Raw genomic sequence first — 22054 nt, forward strand, 5'->3', positions numbered from 1 at the left:
CCACAGCCACTCTCTGTCTCTAGCTTCCAGGCAGGGATCTCTTTTCTGGGGGGGGGGGGGGGGGGGGTCTGCATGTGGGGGGGGGGGGGGGTCTGTGGGTGAAGGGGTCTGTGTGTGGTGGTTCTATGGAAGCGGGTCATTTAGGCAGGAGTCCCTGTGGGGGATCTCCCTATTACAGGGGTCCCTGTGGATGTCCCCCTATTACAGAGGTCCCTGGGGGTGGATCACACCCATACTTTGGGGTAGGGGAGGTACCCAGGCAATCTGGGGGTGAGAGATCTGGAGGTGGGGGGAGGGGACAGCACCATCGGGAGGGTGGGGAATTGTAAAACACAAAGGGCACGTTTGTGCACAACTAGTATGATGCCTCTGTCACTTTCTTCTGCAATGCGCGCCGACCTCCGAACTCATGGCCCCTCTCCAGGCATCCCTCCCTCCCTGTTGCAATCACCCATCCTCTGGCCGTAGACATGTCCCGGAGCTGTGTCCCACCCCTGGGTGTTCGGGTGTTGGCTGTTGCCTATGTGGTATTGCCTTCTGCAGTGCTCAACACAATGTCCATGCATCAAGGTGTGGTTAGGGTGCTGGGCAATGACTCCCACATGTTACATGGCCTGCCCACCCATGGGAATCCACTTGTTCACTTAACCACGATTGACAATTCTCTATTAGCAAAAGCCTTCAGCTGTGCAGCCAGACGTCTTGGCAGTCTATGGGGGTTATGGGTGGTCAGTGGGGCAGATGGGTAGGGACAAGGATTGCCCCAAGAATGGTGCTGCTAACTTTTGTTTGGTTCTTAATTTGCCTCTATTTAATCATGTTTGCTCAAGAGTCGCCAGGTATCTTTCGACACCGCCACAAGGTTCAGAAGCGAATACTGATCAATGACTCGATACACCAGTTAGTAAGTTCAAAAGCGATGCTCATTTATTTACACACAGTCAAATCTACTCATGCATAAACTCTACAAAACTAAACTACCACTATTACTAAAGCCTATACTTAGCTTTGGGCGCCCACTCAGTCAGAGGAACAATGGTCGTTGCTCGGTTCTGAGGCTGCTGGGTTGAGCTGTTTACAGGGTAGCAACTAGGAGCGTCTATCTCGTAGCGTGTGTTGACTTGGAACTTACTTGGTCTGCTGTAGCTGCTAGGCTGGTCTCTCTCTTCGCTGAGAGCCAAAGCCAAAGGAGGGCGTTCTCCCTTAGGGGATACCTTTTATACCCAAAAGGGCTTTGCGCTCTTTTGGGCGGGCCTTGAACTTGGCCTGAACTAATTGGGTCTTTCCCAATCATTGGTATCGATTTAGGGGTGGTTCCCTGATCGCTGGGTGTGTCCTGGTGACTGTCAATCTGCTTTGTCTTAGCTTTGTCTGGCGCCGGGGAGTCTGCCTTAACATTGTGTATCTAAATGTTTCCCTTTTGTCCCTGGACATGGCTCATTAGTATGTAAATCGTTTGGTAGTTTCTGTCCTGTCTGAGCGTTTAAGGTTCTAATCAACAGACAGAGCTTGCACCTGCTTGTTTCTTAGCATTGTCCAATTTTCCCTGCAGTCCTTGCAAGTATCCATTTTGTAATCGGGACGTGGCCATCCCAGATGGCTACACACCCTCCTTGTGATCCTCAACGCGAAGCGTGAAGGGTCACATTACCATGGCGTCTTCATCCTCTGATCCCCGGGACACACATGCTTAGGCTCTACACTGTCCTATCCTATGCAACACAATTTTACCTAAACCATTTTAAATACATTCATTATCAAAAAATTCTATGGGGCGCTATGACATTAATACATGCATTGCAGAAAAATAAAAAAAACTGGAACCTCTAACTATTCTCAACAAACTATCCTCATTTAAACAATCCAAAAATACAAACAATCCAAAAATAATCTATACATCTTAAACTGTACAAAATAGCAGCACACAAATTTCTCTGGCCTGGCTGTCAGACACAGAGGTTTGCAGCTCTTTATTCCATAGAATACATTAAACAAAATGAATGCTCTTTAATCTGTCCCAATGGGTTCGGGGGTCTGGTAAAATCCGAAAATGGGGGGCCTAAACCTGTATACTGGGGTGCGAGAGCGATATGCTCTGTTTCGCCATTTCCTAACTCTAAACGTTTGCACGACACTGCAAAGTATCGCCAGCACTAAGAGTGCTTCGACTACATATGAGAGTGAGTACCAGGTGATAAACTTATCACACCAGGTCGGGGTATATTATCTCAGGGTTCCGTGTATTGCAGGGATGAGAATCATTTACGGTTTGTGTGGTAGGGGTCAGGGGAGTAGCGTCCGCGCGCAACTGAAGGGATCCCACTAAGATCCATGTGAACACGAAGGCTGTCTTCATCTTTGTCGGTCCTCTTCTTTGTCTTCCTCTGGGGTTCCTGGGTTTCTGAGTTCTGTGAACACACGCATAATTTCTGTTATTATCTTGCTTAAGATCTCGTATGTCTGTCTGTCTGTCCTTTACTGCCAATTTCCCTTTATAATTGGTCACCATCTGAACCGAATATTTGGACAAGTCACTGAGAAAATAGTGCCGTACTGCGAGCCATCTCGCAGCCTGTGTGATTTACCATCCCAGTGTTTGAGGATGTGAATAGCATAGGAAAGCAACCTAAGAGTTGCCAAAACCAAACAAAATAATTTTGAACGTAACGAGCCAAAATGGGGTGCGTTTGGGCCACGGCGGGTAAGAAATGGGTGGAATCCCCTGGTAGGACGGTGATCAATGCCGTATGTGCTCTACCTGAACGTAGCTGACCAGAGGGCGGGTCCTCAGGCAGGGCGGGGACCAATGCCGTTTCTCCACTGGCTGAGCAACCGGCAAGAACGGGTAAGACTGTGGTCGTCGTGGGGGGCTGCCTCTCGAATTAGGGGAGCAACTATGAGTCGAATTCTGTCGACAGACTAGTTCCTCTGAACTATTGTCTGGGACAAACATGCTCCATTAAAAAGTTTCTGGGGACAAACTAGTTCCTCTAACAGCCATTGGCCGTCAAAGGGGGTGGTGACGTGGGGCCGTGAAAAAAACTTTCCGAATTTACACACAACACTTAACGATAACACTAACGAACAAACATTCAACAAACATGGTGCAGGTTCCATCAGAAAGGACACCGTATCTCTCCATCGGTCCCTTTTTTTCTGCATCATCTGGACACCTCACTGCTCAATAGCGAACAGGGTCGCAAAGGGATTTGTTTGGTTGGAGTCAGACTCTAAGTCATCATTTTCTCCCGGTTGCCAAACTCTTGTCTGTAGTAACCGTGCTAAAGCTGCTTGGGGTGAATTGGGGTCCATCTCATCATTCCGGATGAACCTGAACGAATTGTCTCGGTGCCAGAATCGTGTGTCGAGGTTGGAGCTACTATGCTTCAATCCGTAATTGTCGGGCGGTGGGTCTGGGTCAGGGGCTTTGATATAAGTGATCTCAAATGGGTCGGTAGAATCATGCTCAGATTCACTGGGAGTGGGGCCTGGTGCAGGGGTGTAGCCGTAACGTGGTGTGCTGTGGCTGTCATCATCATGATCGCTATCACTGTCGCTGCTGGTTGAGGGAAGGGAGAGGCGGAGTCATGCCTCTGGGGGCGGAGTTGAAGTCGTGTCTGAGGACGGGCTGGAGTGGTTGGGGGAGGGTAGGAAAACGTCATCTGTGGGCGGGGCATGATCGTCTGCTGCTGCGAGCAGGATGTGGTGTATGTGGTTATTCTGTGAGCTGTAAGCCTTGAGCTGGTTTATCTGAAACCACGCAGACTTACCATTGGGAATAGGTTATTTTGTATACTGAGGGGCTGACTTTGTCCGAAATGGAGTACGGTCCGGAAAATCTGGGGGAGAGGAATGAACTGGGGTTGGAAAGGGAAAGTATAGCTTGTTGCCCTACTGTAAACTCAGTGGCGTGTACTGTTTTGTCGAAACAAGCCTTGCTCTGTTTCTTCCTGGTTCCAAGTCTCACTGCTGCGGCGAGTTGGGCCGCCTTTATGTTCTGTACTAGTTGTGTGACCGCGTTTTCATGTGTGAGGGCTGTAACTGCGGGGCTGGCCAAATCCAGTCCTAATAAATACTCAGTGCCTTTCATGGGGCGTCTGGTCATGAGGGGGTGGAACCTGTGGATGTAGATACTGTGTTTCTTAATAACATCAAAGCAAATAGGAGTACTGAATCCCAGGTGCTATTATTTTGCTGAACCATTTTCCTGAGGGTGGCTTTCAATGTCCTATTCATTCATTCACTTGACTGGGTGTGGTATGCAATATGGAACTTTTGTCTAATGCCGAAGATCGTGAGGACGTTTTTTATTACACGTCCGGTGAAATGGGAGCCTTGATCGGACTCTTCACTGCGTGGGAGGCCCCATCTTGTAAAGATGTGGTGTGTTAATATTTTAGCTGTCGTCTTGGCCGTATTAGTGATGGAAATGCTTCCACCCATTTTGTGAAGGTGTCTATGACCACCAACACATACTTGTAACCATTTCTGCACTGGGGTAGGGGTCCTGTATAATCTATCTGGAGATTTGTCCAGGGTCCATTAACGGAGCGGGTATGACTAAGTTGAGCCTTTTTAGCATATCTTTCCGGATTGTTCTGAGCACAGATTAAACAATTCTCTACGTAGTGTGTGACATCGGTTTTTAAATCAGGCCACCAGCAAAGCGGTCTGAGGTGGGCTAGGGTGGGTTCAATTCCTTGGTGTCCATGATTGTCCTGGAACTGACAAATGATCTGGTTCCTGTCCTGGCTGGGAACTATATAAAGGCCATCCTTTAAAATCACACCGTCATGTGCGGTGATCGCGTTTCTAAACTTGTTGTACGGGGCTGGGAAGGTTCCCTTTAAAACTTCCCTGAGTTTCTCGTCCTCTTCCTGGGCCTTCGCTAAATCCTGAATGTTGGTCTGTGAGACCTGAACTGCATGTACTGGGGTGCTTTCGGGGGGGGGGTTTCAGAAATAACCATGCCTGGAGCCTGCCTTCGCTAGGGCGTCTGCTTTAACGTTACCGGGGGGGGAAGAACGGTGATGACGGCGAACCTTAATGATGCCGTATTTCCTATCCTTCGCTGTCTCTAAGATATGGTGGAGTAATGGGGCTGAGGGTAGGGGTTTACCGTCCGCGGAAACAAATCCTCTTGTTTCCCAGAGTGGTAGAAACTCTGTCAAACTATTACAGACATACAAGCTGTCTGAGTAGATGTCTGCTGGGGTCGGGAACGAGTCTGGGTGGTCTACAATATATGCAATCGCTGCCAGCTCTGCTGCCTGCAAGCCTAAGTGTCCTGGCAACTTCAAGGAAATTTCATCTAGGGCGCGTCCCTGCACATCCTCTATATATATATATACCGCAACCGGTAATTCTCTTTCCGTTTAACACTGTGGATGAGCCATCCACATATATCTTTAGGGATGCGCACGTGTCTGTGGGCTGGGGTCTCTGGGGTGTACTACCTGTTTTCCAGGGGGGTGTTTTGGGAATAATGGGCCACTGTTGTGTTTAGTGGTGATGATCTCACATTCGTGAGGGGTGCCTGCATATACTGCAAATTATCGACAAGGAATGTGTGGGTTTTGGTTCTCTTTACCGTGATGTCCCGTCCCTGTAAAAGAAGGGTCCAACGGGCTGCACGGATTTGGCTGACTGTGCCATCTTTAAGTCGGCCGTCTAACAATAGCTGTGTCAGGGTGTCTTCTGTGAGGATGGTGATGGGGTTGAGTCCTGTAATGTATGCGAAGTATTGCACTGCCCAAAAAGCTGCGAGCAGGTGCCTTTCACAGGCAGAATATCCTTGCTCTACAGGGTCTAACATGCGCGAGGCGTATGTTATTGGTCATGGCGTTCCTGGAGGAGCACGGCCGAAAGGGTTCGGTTGGTGCTTGCTACCTCTATAGCGTGCGGGGAATGTGGATCTGGGACCTGTAGTGCGGGGGCTGTGCTGAGGGCTCTTTTTAAAGCATCCACGGCATCTGTATGCAGTGGAAGCCATTCCCAAGGTGCCTGCTTCTTGAGAAGTTCAGAAAGGGGCGCTGCTTTAGTGGCGAAACCGTCAATATGGTTTCGGCTGTAACCAACTAGTCCTAAAAATGACCGGAGGGCTGAGACATTGTGGTGAAGGGGCAATTTGACAATCGAGTCAATTCTCGTGTGTTCGATATTGCACTTACCATGAGTGATCACTGTTCCTAAGTAAATCACTTTTTCTTTCAGAATCTGGGCCTTCTTGGGGTTGACTTTACAACCAATTTCTTTTAGGAGTGCTAGGAGCTCGGCGAGAAGCAAAATGTGCTCTTCCTTTGTGTCTGTCTGTTGTAACAAGTCGTCTACATACTGGACCAGACAATCGGGGCGGGAAAATTTTGCTAATCCATTTGCCAGCTGTCGGTGGAAAATGGAGGGGGAGTTGTGGAAGCCTTGTGGAAGGCACATCCACGTGTATTGGTGCCCTTGGAATGTAAAGGCGAATTTGTACTGGCATGCTTTAGCCAATGGAATGGACCAGAAGCCATTACTAATGTCCAAAACCGAAAAACAATTTGACTGGAGTTCCTGTTTGAGCATGGTCTCGGGACTAGTGGCTACAGTGGGGGCTGCTGCTGGGGTTACTTTGTTCAGTTCCCGGTCATCGATAGTCAGTCGCCATGATCCATCCGGTTTCCTGACGGGCCAAATCGGTGATTTGTTTGTGGAGGCTACTGATCTGAGTACGCCTTGATCCAACAAACTCTCTATTACTTTGCAGATTTCTCCCTCTGCTTCCTGGGGAAATCCGTACTGCTTCTGGGGTTTAAGGTCGGGACCTGTAATGTTCACAAAGCCAGTCAAACTGCCACAGTCGTGCTTGTGCTGTGCAAATGCTGCTTTATGTTCCTGCAGGACAGCCCTAACCTGTTTGTCTGCACTAATGGCTCAAGGGTCGAACCAGAAGTCTCCTACTAAGCTAATCCTGTTTACGTATTCTCCAACTGTGAGCGTGGCGGGGGCTCATGCTGCCGTTGTCATTTTCCATACACACTTGTTCACTGGGTCGAAAGAAAGGTTATGGGAGCTCATGAAGTCGATCCCAAGGATATGTTCTGCTGTCTGGGGCAGAGCAACTAAAACTACGGGGTGCTTGGTTGCGATGTTACCTATCTGTATTGCTATAGGGGCTGTGATGGGTCCCTGTTGTAAATGGCCTGTAAAACCGCTGAGTGTGATGGTGTCTGGTGTGGGCCACGTGTCTCGCTGGAACATCATGGAGGAATTGAGTGTGGTGCGGGACCCTCCTGTGTCCCAAAGAAATTCCATGGGTTGTCCCCGAACTTTGCCTGCCACTACCGGTCTACCAGACTTGTCCCAAAGGGTGTCGCAGACACAAGTTGGGGAGCCCGAACACCGTCAGTCGGTGCCGTTCATGTCTGCATTCTCTGAAGGGGCGCTAACGCTATGGATCGGCTTTGCCCTATTCCTGTTTTGGGTGCCTGTCTGTTGGCTTCTCTGCTGCTTCTGGGGCGCGTTGCACTCTCGTGCAAAGTGTCCCAGCTGTCCACAATTATAACATTCCTGAGCTTTTGGCTGGGGTTGGCTGTTCCTGCCCTCATTTACCCATGCAGGGTTCTGGTGCACTTTAACTGGGTTATTCTCTGCCTGCTCTTCATCGGGTGGTATAAATGCAGTTTTGCCTGCAATTGATTGCTCCCAAGCGCGGGACAATCTCTTCAAAACCCATTTTTCATTGTGGGCCTCATCTGAGGGGGTCATAATTTGCGCAAGCTTTGGTCCTGCTTCTGTGGAGTGGGAGACTAGAATTCGGGTCCATTTGGCCATATTGTCTGGGGACAAATGGGCACGGGCTAACTCTGCGGTAAAGTGAATCCACAAACGTCCAGCAAATGCTGTGGGGTGCTCTGTCTTCTTTTGCCTACACTTATTTAGGCCTTCGACGGGGTCTCCTCTGTTAAAGTCGATCACATCAAGGATCGCTGTGTCCATCTCTTGGAGTGTGCCTCCTCCTACATTCTGTGGGTTGGGAAGGGCTGCTACAACTGAAGGGTCGAGGCTTAAAACTGTGAGCTTCTCTTGCTCCTTTTCGTCCAGGCCGTACATGGTTGCCTGTTGTCTGACTTTCGCGAAAAATTGGTGGGGGTCGGATGTGGGAAGGAACGGTGTAATTTTTCCACACGCGCACCGTAATTGGGTCACGGTCAATGGGGTTGTGTAAAGGAAGTCTGCTTCTCCTTCTCCTGCGGCCCTGCGGCGTGTGGTCACAGGATTCATGGGGGTGTGTTCTGCCTGTTCGGTTGGGGGTTGGGGCGCTCTTCTTTTCTGGGTTTTTCCCTGCGTACATGTCCCATGTACGTATCTATGGGCAGTCTTGTTCAATTCCTGCCAATTCTTGATCTAATTGGGGTCCGAATGTACTCTGAAATCCATTGTGCATGGACAGCAGAGATTGTAATTCTGCAATTTCTTCCGGCACTTTGCATGGTCTACGGAGCTCTGCCTTTGTTCCATCGTGGAAGTATGGAGTGCTCGTAGGGCTGCTTTTAAATCATTGCACTGTTTCTGCAATTTCTCAACTTGCTGTTCTGCTTCTTGTCTTACCAAGACCACACGTTGCGTGTCCTGGTCGGCCTTATCGTATTGTGTCTGAAAACTGTTCAAATGCGCGCGACAAGACTGATGCGCCCCCTTGGCATCATCCACCTCTCGCTCCCTTGCTGCTAACTGCTCTTTCAGATCTCGATTCTCTTTCTCTACCTCACTCACGTCTACCTCACTACTTCTGTCTCTCTCCTCTATCTCTCTACGGAGCGTCCTAACGACCTCCTCTGTGCCTCGCAATTGTGCCAAACAGGACACAATTGCCATCGGATTGCGCGCTTTTCCCAAGCTCTTCTTGTGTATCTCTGACAGGTTCTCCCACCAAGTATGTCCTATACTCCCGGGTCCTGTTTCCTCATTATCACAGAATTCACCCCAAAGGGGCCAACCTTTCCCTTTGAGATATTTCCTGATCTCTTCTTCCCAAACGGGACACTGTCCTACTCTACTGCTGATCGCTGCAACCTCAAATTCCTGGGGGTTCATAAGTGTTCCATTGCCTTCATTGTCATTCTCTCTACTAGGATCTCTAACGAATTTGGAACAGGGGGTGATAAAGCGGTGATGTAAACACGGGTATGGCTTATGCTATTTTCCGACCTACAAAACTCCCGACAGTTTTTCCGCAACAAAATCTCTCAGGTTTACCTTATATCCCTGTTAGTACGCATGCATTAACACACTTCCAAATCTCAGAGGCTTGATCAGTACTGTTTTGACGCTTGTGGTTTTTCTTTCTGTTCCCAATTGGATTCTCAATTCAAATTTTGGGTTCTCTCGGAGTGGTTAGGCCACTTCTAAGTCAAGTCCCGTCAGATGTCACCAGTAAATGCTGTTAACTTTTGGTTGGTTCTTAATTTGGCTCTATTTAATCACGTTTGCTCAAGAGTCGCCAGGTATCTTTCGACACCGCCACAAGGTTCAGAACCGAATACTGATCAATGACTCGATACACCAGTTAGTAAGTTCAAAAGCGATGCTCATTTATTTACACACAGTCAAATCTACTCATGCATAAACTCTACAAAACTAAACTACCACTATTACTAAAGCCTATACTTAGCTTTGGGCGCCCACTCAGTCAGAGGAACAATGGCCGTTGCTTGGTTCTGAGGCTGCTGGGTTGAGCTGTTTACAGGGTAGCAACTAGGAGCGTCTATCTCGTAGCATGCGTGACTTGGAACTTACTTGGTCTGCTGTAGCTGCTAGGCTGGTCTCTCTCTTCGCTGAGAGCCAAAGCCAGAGTAGAGCGTTCTCCCTTGGGGGATACCTTTTATACCCAAAAGGGCTTTGCGCTCTTTTGGGCGGGCCTTGAACTTGGCCTCAACTAATTGGGTCTTTCCCAATCATCGGTATCGATTTTCCTCCAATAGAGGGGTGGTTCCCTGATCGCTGGGCGTGTCCTGGTGACTGTCATTCTGCTTTGTCTTAGCTTCTTCTGGCGCCGCGGAGTCTGCCTTAACATTGTGTATCTAAATGTTTCCCTTTTGTCCCTGGAGATGGCTCATTAGTATGTAAATCGTTTGGTATTTTCTGTCCTGTCTGAACGTTTAAGGTTCTAATCAACAGACAGAGCTTGCACCTGCTCGTTTCTTAGCATTGTCCAATTTTCCCTGCATTCTTTGCAAGTGTCCATTTTGTAATCGGGATGTGGCCATCGCAGATGGCTACAATGAGTACACATGATCCAGGGGTTAGCATGTAGGTGCCGCGTGCTGTTGCCCCCCCACCCAACGCCCCCCCCCCCTCCCACCATCCCATGGCGGCCCACCCCTGAGGAGGGTCCGCAAACCCAGCCGAGCACTGGGGTGGCAAGCCCAGCACCCTGTGCTCTTTGCCTGTGAGCAGAGATTGCTACTCACCTCCTCGGCCCTCCACAGAAGCCCTTCCGCTATGTTTACGTTTTCAAAAGGAGAACTAATCACAGCAGCATGAGCACTTACTGGGGAGGCCAATAAATCACGGGAGGCCGTTGGATATGGGGTGGCTCCCGTTAATTGTATGGAAACAGAGCTTAAGTGGTGATAATTGGTTTCTCCCCATGCAATGGTGAGATCCCAATTCTGCTTATGGGAGTGGGCCGGTTGCATTGCACACTGTTTGGCGCCTGTCGCGGTTCTCATTTTCTGCTTCCTCCGCTATTCACCGGCCTCATTTCGCTTGAGCAACGAGCCGGAGAATTGCACCCTTACAACCGATTGACCATGCCTTGTGCATTTTCTGAGTTCAAATGTCTAAAGTCGCTGTCACAGACCCACTTATTTGTCTCAACTCTCAAATTGGCAAATTTTCAGACCGCCCGTTAGTAACCCCACCTTTGCACTGGAATCTTCATCTAATATTTGGGCAATCTTTAAATTCAGCCACCATGAAATCCTCCATCCTTTCTTTCACAGTAGAGTAGTTTGTGCTTGCTAAGAAAGTGGCTGGGATCGACAACAATTTGTTTCTCGATGAAGAGCACAGTACTCACATTGAAAATCAGTCACCAACTTCTGCCAACTGACAAACAGGGCTTGGAAAAAGAACAAACTGGATCAAGATGCTTATTTGCAAGGCCCATATTTCCAGCACATTGCTGTATGACAGCAAAGCCTGGACAACTTACACCGATCAAGAAACAATATTTAATAACTTCCATCTCAGTTTCATCCTCAGCATCACATGAAAAGACAAAGTCACCAATGAAACAGTCCTTTCTAGGGAGATCATGTTGAGCAAGTTAGTGCTAATCAAGCAAAGAAGGCTTCACTGGCTTGGGCATGTGCACAGGATGGGAAATGGCTGTATCCCAATGGATATGCTATATGGGGACGTAGCCTGTGCCAAGATACCAGCAGAGCACCCAAGTCCAATTCAAGGGCTGCTCACCACCCTAACCCTGCCAAAGGAAAATCGGTCAGCAGCCGAAACATACTGCTTGCAGGTGGAACTAGATCTGAGTGGGGCTTCCATGCATTAGTTGGAGGCAGTCTCACTTTCAAGAGCTGTTGGCCGACCCTAGCGGTCTCGGCAATGCCAGAGCTCAGTAGTGGGCTGTGACTTTGAGGTGGAGCAAGAAGATGAGTGATGGCTACTGGAGACAAATAAGTAATAACCTTTATTCGTGTCACAAGTAGGCTTACATTAACACTGCAATGAAGTTACTGTGAAAAGCCCCTAGTCACCACACTCCGGCGCCTGTTCGGGTACACTGAGGGAGAATTCAGAACGTCCAAATTACCTAACAAGCATGTTTTTCGGGACTTGTGGGAGGAAACCAGAGCACCCAGAGGAAACCCAGGCAGACACATGCAGACGCCACAGACAATGACCGAGCAGGGAATCGAACCTGGGACCCTAACGCTGTGAAGCCACAGTGCTAAGCACTGTGCTACCATGCTGCTCATAAATTGGCTTGGTAACAAACTCGATTGATCTTTAATCATTTCTTTAAATATGAATATTTATTAAATATTCTGTCCATAAACTCACTAATCCAGCTGGATTTTATCTGTTCAGAATCTCCAGTCTAGAAATAAGCCCTGCCGTATTCATCAGTAGAGGTTATTAGATGGAATCCATATAATCCTAATATTTTTTTTAAAAATCACAAAAGAATTTCATCACCCAGCATCAATACCAAATTAAATGAATCAAAGTTCAACAACACTGGATTTATGAGTGTTGGCTGTACCTAGACTTTGGAGTAGTGATTAAAATATTTAATAGATAAATATTTAAATAATAATAATCTTTATTAGTGTCACAAGTAGGCTTACATTAACACTGCGATGAAGTTACTGTGAAAATTCCCAAGTTGCCACACTCCGGCGCCTGTTCGGGTACACAGAGGGAGAATTCAGAATGTTCAATTAACCTAACAGCACGTCTTTCGGGACTCGTGGGAGGAAACCGGAGCGCCCGGAGGAAACCCACGCAGACACAGGGAGAACGTGCAGACTCCACACAGACAGTGACCCAAGACGGGAATCAAAGCTGGGTGCCTGGTACTGTGAAGCAACAGTGCTAACCACTGTGCTACCCTGCCTCCCAAATAGAGTACAAAAACAAGGAAGCCGTGGTAATCGTGCATAAATGCAGGTTCGGCCTCAACTGTTCCCATTGCTGGAAGAATAGAGAACCAGAGGACACAGACTTAAAATACTTGGCAGCAGATACAATGGCAACATGAGGAGAAAATTTATACAAGTAATTATAATCTGGAATATACTCCCTAAATGTGTTCGAGGCAGGTTCAATCGAAGCATTCCAGAGGGAATTTTGGATTACTATCTGAAAAGAAAGAATGTGCTATGGGGAGAAGATGGGGGAATGGCTTCTGACTAATGTTTCGGGAACCTGCAGATTCACCCAAGGCTTACTGGCTGGCACTCCTGCCTCTACATCAGAACCTTATGAGTTCAATTTCCATTGCTAAACCTTGAGCTGGCTGACATTCCAGTGCACTGCTGCGTGAATGCTGCGCTGTCATTGGTGCCAATATTGAGGTGAAACATTAAAGCAAAGATATGTCTGCCCTCTGAGGTGGATCTGAATGATCCCATGACATAATTCACAGGAGAGCAGGGGGTCTCCTTCTGGAGACCTGGCCACCATTTTTTCAATCAGACAACATTACAACTTATATTTATGTCGTAAAACAGAAAATGCTGTAAAAATCCAACAGGTCTGGCAGCATCTGTGGAGAAAGAAACAGAATTAACATTTTGGGTCCGTATGACTCTTCTCCAGGGCTTACATTTATGTAGGACTTTTTTTACAAGCTCAGGGTTTTGAAACAGATGATTTACCTCCTTCCTGCTGGGATCCTGCTGTGTGCCGATTGGTTCCCTTGTTCAAACATTACAATAGGGACTATGTTTCTTTGAACATTACTAAGATGTTCGATGAGATCATCTGGCCAGTTCTGCTGATGGTACACCCCCACCAGGGGTTCCCTAGCATCATCGGGTGGATTCAATGGCAAATCCCATTGACGACAGTGGGACCAGAAGATCCCAGTGCCGAGAAACACGCTGCTGAGAGGCCAGAGAATCTCGCCCACAATCTATTTAATGTTGGTTGTAAATTGTGATTGCAGAAAGGTTGGGGAAGGTGAGAGCTCAGTGAAAAAGCAATCTGAAGAATTTTATGACCAAGCCCTACAAACTTGTCGATGGGTGAATGTGAAATTCTGTCCAAAACGTTAACATGCAGATAACATGCAAAAAATTAGGTAAGGAAATGGTGTGTTCGCCTTTATTATACGGGGATTGCAGTATCTGAATAGACAAGTCTTACGACAATGAAATAGGCCCTTAGTGGAACCACATCTGGCGTACTGAATACAATTTTGGTCTCCTTACCTAAGAAAAGATGTACTTGTCTCAGAGGGACAGCAATGCAGGTTCACTGGACTGAATTCGGGCATGAGGGGATTACTCTGAGGAGAGATTGAATAGTCGAGGTCTGTACCCTTGGATTTTCAAGAAAGAGACGGGATCTAATTGAAACATACAAAATTCTTAGGAATCTCGATACTGTAGATGCAGAGCGGATATGTCCTCTGGTGGGGTAGACAAGAACTAACGGACACTGTTTCAGAATAAGGGGTCAGCCATTTAGTTCTGTGATGAGGAGGAATTCTCTACCCAAAAGGCTGTGGATGCTCAGTTGACAAGTGTATTCAAGACAGAGATTGATAGATTTCTGGATCCTAAATGGATTAAGGGACATGGGGAAATTGTGGGAAGGTGGAGTTGAGGTAACAGATTATCTATTAATGGCAGAGCAGGTTCAAAGGGCCAAATGGCTTATTCCTGCTCCTGTTTCTTATTCAACATCAAGGCAGCAGACAAGGCCTACAAAGTATTAGAAATCACTTCCAAAGCAGTAAAAGCACGCTCTCAAGTACCAAAGCAGGTGTAATATTTTAGCTTTTATAGGATTTCTTGTCTGTCAATGATTCAGCCATCCCAAATCCCCCCATCATCTCAGTGGTAATAAATAATATCAAACAGGTCTCTGAGCAGCTCTTTGCCAAGACAGAGCCTTAAACAGTAACAATAAATGACTGCAGATTTAAGGTTGAATTGCTTCAAGTCATTACCAAAGATCAAGACCGGGTGTATAACCTGGGGCGTCATTCTCCGACCCCCCAGAGGGTCGGAGAATGGCCGTTGGCCGCCGTGAATCCCGCCCCCGCCGGTTGCCGAAGTCTCCGAAGGGAGAAAAGTCGGCGGGGCGTTAATGGCGCCGCTGCCGCGGAGAATGTCACGGGTCTGCGCAAGGCAGCCGATTTTCGGCCTGCCGATATTCTCCCTTCCGGATGGGCCGAAGTCCCGTCGACGTGATGACTGTTCACGTCGACGTGAATCAAACCTCCTTTTCATCGGCGTGACCGGTGCTCCAGGCTCATGCCGACCAGCGTCGAGGTGAGTGACGGCCTGGGGGGTTGGCTCTGGGCAGGCAATGGCGTGGCCGCAGTCTGATTGCGTGAGGAGAGGTGTGTCTCGGGTTGTGTGTGTGTGTGTGCGGCGGGGGGGGGGGGGTGGTTAGAGTAGGCTGGGCTCCGGGGGAGTGCCGGGAGGGGGTCCGTGCCGTGGTGGAGGTTGGGGGGGGGGGTCCGTGCCGGGGTGGAGGTTGGGGGTTGGGGGGGGGTCCGTGTGGGGTGGAGGTTGGGGGGGGTCCGTGCTGGGGTGGAGGTTGGGGGGGGGTCCGTGCCGTGCCGGGGTGGAGGTTGGGGGGGTGGGGGTCCGTGCCGGGGTGGAGGTTGGGGGGGTCTGTGCTGGGGTGGAGGTTGGGGGGGGGGTCCGTGCTGGGGTGGAGGTTGGGGGGGGGTCCAGGCCGGGCCGGGGTGGAGGTTAGGGGTTGGGGGGGGGGGTCCGTGCCGAGGAGGGGGATGGGAGGGCAAGTGAGTTGGTCCACCTGGCCAGGTGCCAGCCTCCAACAGTTGGACCCATGCGGTCCATGCCACCTGGCTGGGGGGAGGAGGGGATATGGGCAATGATGACATGTCGTCGTTCCCCTCCCCCCCCCCCAACAGGCCGTCATGTTTTCAGATCATCCAGCGATGTTGGCCGCCGTGGTGGCAGCCGCTCATGTCTATGTTGACCTGGATGAGGAGGAGGAGGAGTAGCGTGCCAGAGAGGCGGCGCAGGCTGCCGCAGAGGGGCAGATGGCAGCCGCCCAGGCTGGAGGGACACCTGACCGACAGGACGAGGAGGGGGAGGAGGACGTCGCGGCCCCACAGCAACGGAGGCACCCGAGGGCGCCCCGTGTGTACCGGCCCCGGCAGTCATACCAGAACCTCACGGACCGGGACTGCAGGAGGAGACTCCGGATGAGCCGGGAAACCGTGGCACACATCTGCCACCTGCTGGCACACCTGTCACCGCGTGGCACTGGCGGGAGACACCCTCTCCCCGTGTCCGTCAAGGTTACGGTGGCCCTGAACTTTTATGCAACGGGGTCATTCCAGGCACCAAGTGGGGACCTGTCCGGCATATCGCAGACATCGGTGCACCGGTGCATCCGGGCAGTGAGAGATGCCCTATATGCCATGGCGCACCGCTACATCCGCTTCCCTGTGGACCGGGCCAGCCAAGATGCCCGGGCCGTGGGCTTCTCTGCCGTGGCCGAGTTCCCCATGGTCAGGGCGCGATCGATGGGATGCACGTCGCCATGCGGCCACCTGCAGATAACAGGGCCGTGTTCACTAATAGGAAGGGGACCTATTCGATGAACGTACAGGTGCGACCACCGCATGATGATCCTGCACGTCTGCGCCCGTCATCCAGGCAGTGTACACGACTCATTCGTGTTGTTGCGGTCATCCATCCCCGGCATGTATGAGGGACGCCATCCCCGGCTGAGGGGCTGGTTGCTGGGCGACGGGCTACCCATTGCGATCGTGGCTGATGACGCCTATACGGAGGCCATGCAATGAGGCGGAGAACCGCTACAATGATGCCCATGTAGCGACAAGGGGAGTGATCGAGAGGTGCTTTGGCGTGCTGAAGATGCGTTTCAGGTGCCTGGACCTCTCTGGGGGCGCCCTCCAGTATCGGTCAGATAGGGTCGGCCTCATCATTGTTGTGTGCTGCGTCCTGCACAACATAGCCCAGCAGAGGGGCGATGTGCCGCAGGCAGAGGAGGGCGGAGTGGAGGAGCAGCAGGAAGAGGCCCTGTCCTCCCAGATGAGGGGGATGGGGGCAATGGTCAGGGCAGATGGGGTAGACACAGGCGGGTGGCTGTCCACCGTTACCGGCTGGCCCAGCGGGCACAGGACAGACTGATAGACGCCCGCTTCACTGACTAGATGGGCGTGGGAATCGGGTAGTATGGCCACAGACCGCACACCATGGCAACAGCCGACCACCCACACCCCCCACCCATCCACCCACCCAGCACCCTCACCCCCCTCCCCAACCCCACCCACCCCACCCGCATGCACACCACCCCCCCCCCCCCCATTGCCGATCCACCTGCGGCACAACGGGCCGGGCTCACACAGTTGCGGGTGGACGCGTGTCTATCGAAGGCCATGGAGGATGATGACAACCCGCCCTGCGATGAGCTCCTGGCTCTACATCGTTGGACTATGTCTGACCCATGGCCACAGTACCACCATCCACCCGGACCATCCCTGCATGCGGCTGTGACACTGCAGCGCACGGTCCCGTCCTCTGCCCGGGGGATGTTGATGGCGGCCCAGGGGGAAGGGGGCAGACTCACCTGGGGCTGAGGTAAGACCACCCCTTACACACACACTTGCGCTCAACGTACATGACACCCCCGCACACTTTGGACAGAGCACAAAGGCAGCTTCGGTAGGTGTAACATTGACTTTAATAACCAAAGGAGTTCATGCACGTGCCCTAACCCCTAAAACTCATCTGTGCCCTGCACCCGTGCCAACTTACTCAGTGTCTAATTGTTTGGCCTTACGGGCCCTTTGACTACGTCTACGTGGTTCCCCAGATGTACAGCAGAACTGGAGGTGGACTCCTGTGATTCCTGCCCTCTGACACTGGATCCCTTTGGCGGCCGTTTCCTGGGGCGTCCTGGCCTAGCTGGGCCAGGCTGCGGCCCGGGCGACTGGGTTGGCGAGCTGCCAGCCTGTCCTGCCCGTTGCCCACCCGATGCACCTGGGACGGAAGGGGGGGAGTCCGAGATGTCGCGGTGTACCGGGACCTCCCCTACAGAGGGAGCCGGGACGGACCACACCACCTCCTCCTCCCTCGGGGTGCCCGATGGCCCCCAGGCCTCAACATGGGTGGGGGATGCGAACGGACTGGCCATCCGACGCCCCCCCGACATCTGGCGCTGCCAGTCCTGGAGGCCAGTGCTGGTATCGATAGGGGTCTGCAGGTTTGCAGCCATGGAGCCCAGGGGGTTGGCAAACCCCGTCTGTGACAGTGCGACGCCGGCTCGCACATGGCCACTGGCGCCGATGCCCTCAGCGATGGCCTGCAGAGACTGGGCCATGGCCTGCAGAGACTGGGCTATGGCGTTGAGCGCCTCTGCCATCTAGCGCTGGCACTGGCTCATGGCCTCCTGTGAGAGGGCAGCCATTTCCTGGGCCACAGACGCCGCCTGCACGGAGGGCCCCAGGCCTCGCAAACCGTTCCCCATGTCTGACACCGTCGCACCCATTGCCTCCACCGCGGACGCCACCCGTGCGGTGTCAGCCTGGGTGGCACGCATGACCGGCACCACTCCCAGCTCCTGGACGCGGGTGGACTCCTCCACCTGCGACCGCAGCCGCCGCAAGCCGCCCGTCACCCTAATCGCTCGTCTCCGGGTCGTTGGTTGCATCGGATCTATGTGTGGGTGTGGTAACTGCAGGAACCCGGGATCCATCTGGGCGGCAGATGTTCGCTTGGGCTGGGCTGCCCTCCGACCGCCCGGTCCCTCTGCTGCTCCTACCTCCACCTGCTGTACCGGGACGGCTGTGTTGTGCGCACCAGTGAGTGTACCAGACGCCTCATCACTAAAGTGCCCAACCGTGGTGAGTGTTTCTGCGATGGTGGAGGGTGTTGGTGACAGCAGTGGCGTTGTGTCGTGCTCTTCGTCCCACTCTGAGTCCATGGCACTTTGGGGTGGGGGTTCGTCTCCACCCATCCACTCTGAGTCACTGTCCGGTATTTCGTCTTCCTGGGTAGTGCTGTCCCGGGTAGGGGTGTCCTGGGTAGTGCTGTCCCGGGTAGTGGTGTCCTGGGTAGTGGTGTTATGGGTAGTGGTGTCCTGGGTAGTGGTGTCCTGGCTCGGATGTGACGGGGGCCTGTGGCTGCCCCCCTCGTCGCTGGGTCGTCGCTTGGGATATGGGGGAGGGGGGATATGGGGGAGGGGGATATGGGGGAGGGGGGATATGGGGAGGGGGGGATATGGGGGAGGGGGGATATGGGGGAGGGGGGATATGGGGGAGGGGGGATATGGGAGAGGGGGCGATATGGGGGAGGGGGGATATGGGGGAGGGGGGAGGGGGATATGAGGGAGGGGGGATATGGGGAAGGGGGGATATGGGGAGGGGGGATATGGGGGGGATATGGGGGAGGGGGGGATATGGGGGAGGGGGGATATGGGGGAGGGGGGCGATATGGGGGAGGGGGGTATGGGGGAGGGGGGGATATGGGGAGGGGGGATATGGGGAGGGGGATATGGGGGAGGGGGGATATGGGGGAGGGGGATATGGGGGAGGGGGGGATATGGGGAGGGGGGATATGGGGAGGGGGGATATGGGGGAGGGGGGGATATGGGGGAGGGGGGATATGGGGGAGGGGGGATATGGGGGAGGGGGGATATGGGGAAGGGGGGATATGGGGAGGGGGATATGGGGGGGATATGGGGGAGGGGGGGATATGGGGGAGGGGGGATATGGGGGAGGGGGGCGATATGGGGGAGGGGGGTATGGGGGAGGGGGGGATATGGGGAGGGGGATATGGTGGAGGGGGGATATGGGGGAGGGGGGATATTGGGGAGGGGGGATATGGGGGGAGGGGGGATATGGGGGAGGGGGGATATGGGGGAGGGGGGGATATGGGGGAGGGGGGTATGGGGGAGGGGGGATATGGGCAGGGGGGGATGTGGGGGAGGCTCACCCTGCCTGCTCTGACGAGGTCGTTCACCTTCTTGTGGCACTGGGTGCCTGTCCGTGGTGTCAGGGCCACAGCGGTGACGGCCTCTGCCACTTCCCTCCACAGACGCCGGCTGTGGCGTGGGGCAACTCTGCGGCCGTGCCCGGGATACAGGGCGTCCCTCCTCTGCTCCACCGCGTCCAGGAGCGCCTCCACAACGCGTGACTCGAACCTCGGGGCTGAGCGACGGCCAGCCATCCAGTCGGGTGTTGCGGTCGGGTGTTCCGGTCAGGTGGGGGGGAGCAGCGCGGTCTTATGAGCCGCCACGCTGTGCAGCGCGTATGACGCTGCACGTCGTGAACCACTGCGAAAGCGCGGATCCCGTTACGTCGCTGCTAGCCCATTTCGGGCCGGAGACTATCGACCCATTTTTCCGACGTGACGCAAGTCGGATTTGCGCCGTTTTTTGCGCCGATCGGCGGACTTTCCGCCGTTAACGGAGAATTTCACCCCTGATCTCCAACCGGTACACAGCAGAAAATTCCATCGAATTTGAGATTTTATTATTTTCATTATCTTTTCTATGTGGTTAATCTAGTACCCTTGGGTTAAAAAATAATTCTTAAAGTAAAATTTCACATCTCTTCATCAAGGGAGAATAATATCATTTAAGTCTCGTTTCATATTGACATGAAAGTAAGCAGCCCACAACACGTATCCCGTAATTCAGCTGCACTCAATTAAGCCCTGTTTTCTGCCAATCTACGCTGTCACCCCTCCATACTTTTCAACTGTATCACGCGATGCGCCTCTGGACACCAGAAGGATTTGTTTGTGAGCTCAAATCATGCAAGGTCTTAAATTTGTTTGTTTCTCTGATGGCGGTTTCTGGGACATGGAAAATACTTGTTTTGGAGAGAAAGATAATGCATTAAAAATCCAGAAGTTTCATAGAAAATGTGCTCCTTTTGACTAGGTAATGACTATCAAGAATCTCATCAGTTATATTCCACAATATAGACATGTATGAAAACGGCAGCTGTTCTACAGAAATCGCCTGACTCTTAATTCTAGAAGTCCTTTGGTCAGAGAAGACTTACTGACGCTTAAATATTTGCTTGATGAACATCCATAATTCTCTTCTCCGCACATCAAAGATGAAGGAAAAGATAATTTTACCAATAATGTTGTGTTTCCTGCGTTTCCTAAACAGACTATCTGTTGCAATCCAAGTACATTTTGCCATATAAGTAATGAGATCCAAATGATTAAAGTTATCGACAATTTGAATATAAAAAACCTCAGAATCACTGACTTCCTTCAGTCCATTTTAATAAATCTTATTTCTATTAATGCGCTCAATCTGCTATTTCAAGTCACATGAATCTGCAATCATTTAAACAAAGCAATAGTCTCTCAAGTTATTTATTATAGATTGGTGGCGAATTACTTTGACTTACAATGTTTTGTTCTGTAACAGTCCATTAAAGTTGTAAGAAATCTCCAATGTCACTTGCCTGTTTGTTGTCGAGCTTGATGTATCTTTCTCCATGGAATTGAAGTTAATGTTTAGTCCCTATGGATTGTGATATGAGGTGCAAGGGTCACAAGGTGCAGATGGAAAGTAAGAGAGCCGAGAATTAAAACCATTTTTGTGTTAAAGGAGTGCCGTTAAAATGAACTTCAGGAATTAATTAGTTAAAACAGGCATCAAGTACCAGCCAAGAGATTTGAAAATTCCATGATATTATTATCTTTTAACGAGGTGACTGAATTTTGAATCCTTCAGCTCAAAGATTGCACTCCTGTCTAACTCTCCGAGAAAGTACTTTTGAACAACAAACTTTGGAATCATTGGGATAAAATTCTTAAATGTTTTAGTGCTGAAACTCAGGATTTATTTTCCACATTCATCTTTCTCTGACTTTATTCATCGCTGAGTGACCTTTTCATCTCAATGCACAAACAAACCGATCATGCTTTGCATGACACCTTTTATCAAGCCCAAAGATAGTAAATAGGGAAAAAGTAAATGCCAGCAAACAGCTTTTTCAGAAAATCTGGACTCCTTTAAATCTAAACAGGTTTTCAGTGGATGCTAACATAGGAATAGGAGGAGGCTGTCCAGTCCATTAATCATGGCTGACTTTTACTTCAATTATATTTCCCCGTTTTGTTCCATATCCCTTGATACATTTACCTGACAAAAATCTGCTGGCCTCAGTCTTGAAAGATCCAATTACCGCCAAAGTCCACAGCCCTTTGGGGAGAGAATGTCAGATTTCCACTACGCTTTGTCCAAAAAAACTGTTTTCTGATTTCCATCAAAAAGAGCCCAGCCCTTATTTGGAATCCGGTCACCTGAGGAAATAGTTTTGGTGTGTCTATCTCATTGAAATCATTTC

General features: G+C 51.1%; 1 long non-coding RNA gene across 1 annotated transcript; it reads right to left on the minus strand.

The window, feature by feature from the left end:
- Nucleotides 1–905: 905 nt before the first annotated feature.
- LOC140428849 (uncharacterized) lies at nucleotides 906–21398 on the minus strand. Its single transcript, XR_011948931.1, has 2 exons — nucleotides 21110–21398; nucleotides 906–2408 (listed from the first exon to the last, which is right to left on the minus strand). It is a non-coding gene; the product is annotated as an uncharacterized lncRNA (long non-coding RNA).
- Nucleotides 21399–22054: the final 656 nt, after the last annotated feature.

The sequence above is a fragment of the Scyliorhinus torazame genome, chromosome 8 (genome assembly GCF_047496885.1).
Source record: "Scyliorhinus torazame isolate Kashiwa2021f chromosome 8, sScyTor2.1, whole genome shotgun sequence".
Taxonomy (NCBI): domain Eukaryota; kingdom Metazoa; phylum Chordata; class Chondrichthyes; order Carcharhiniformes; family Scyliorhinidae; genus Scyliorhinus; species Scyliorhinus torazame.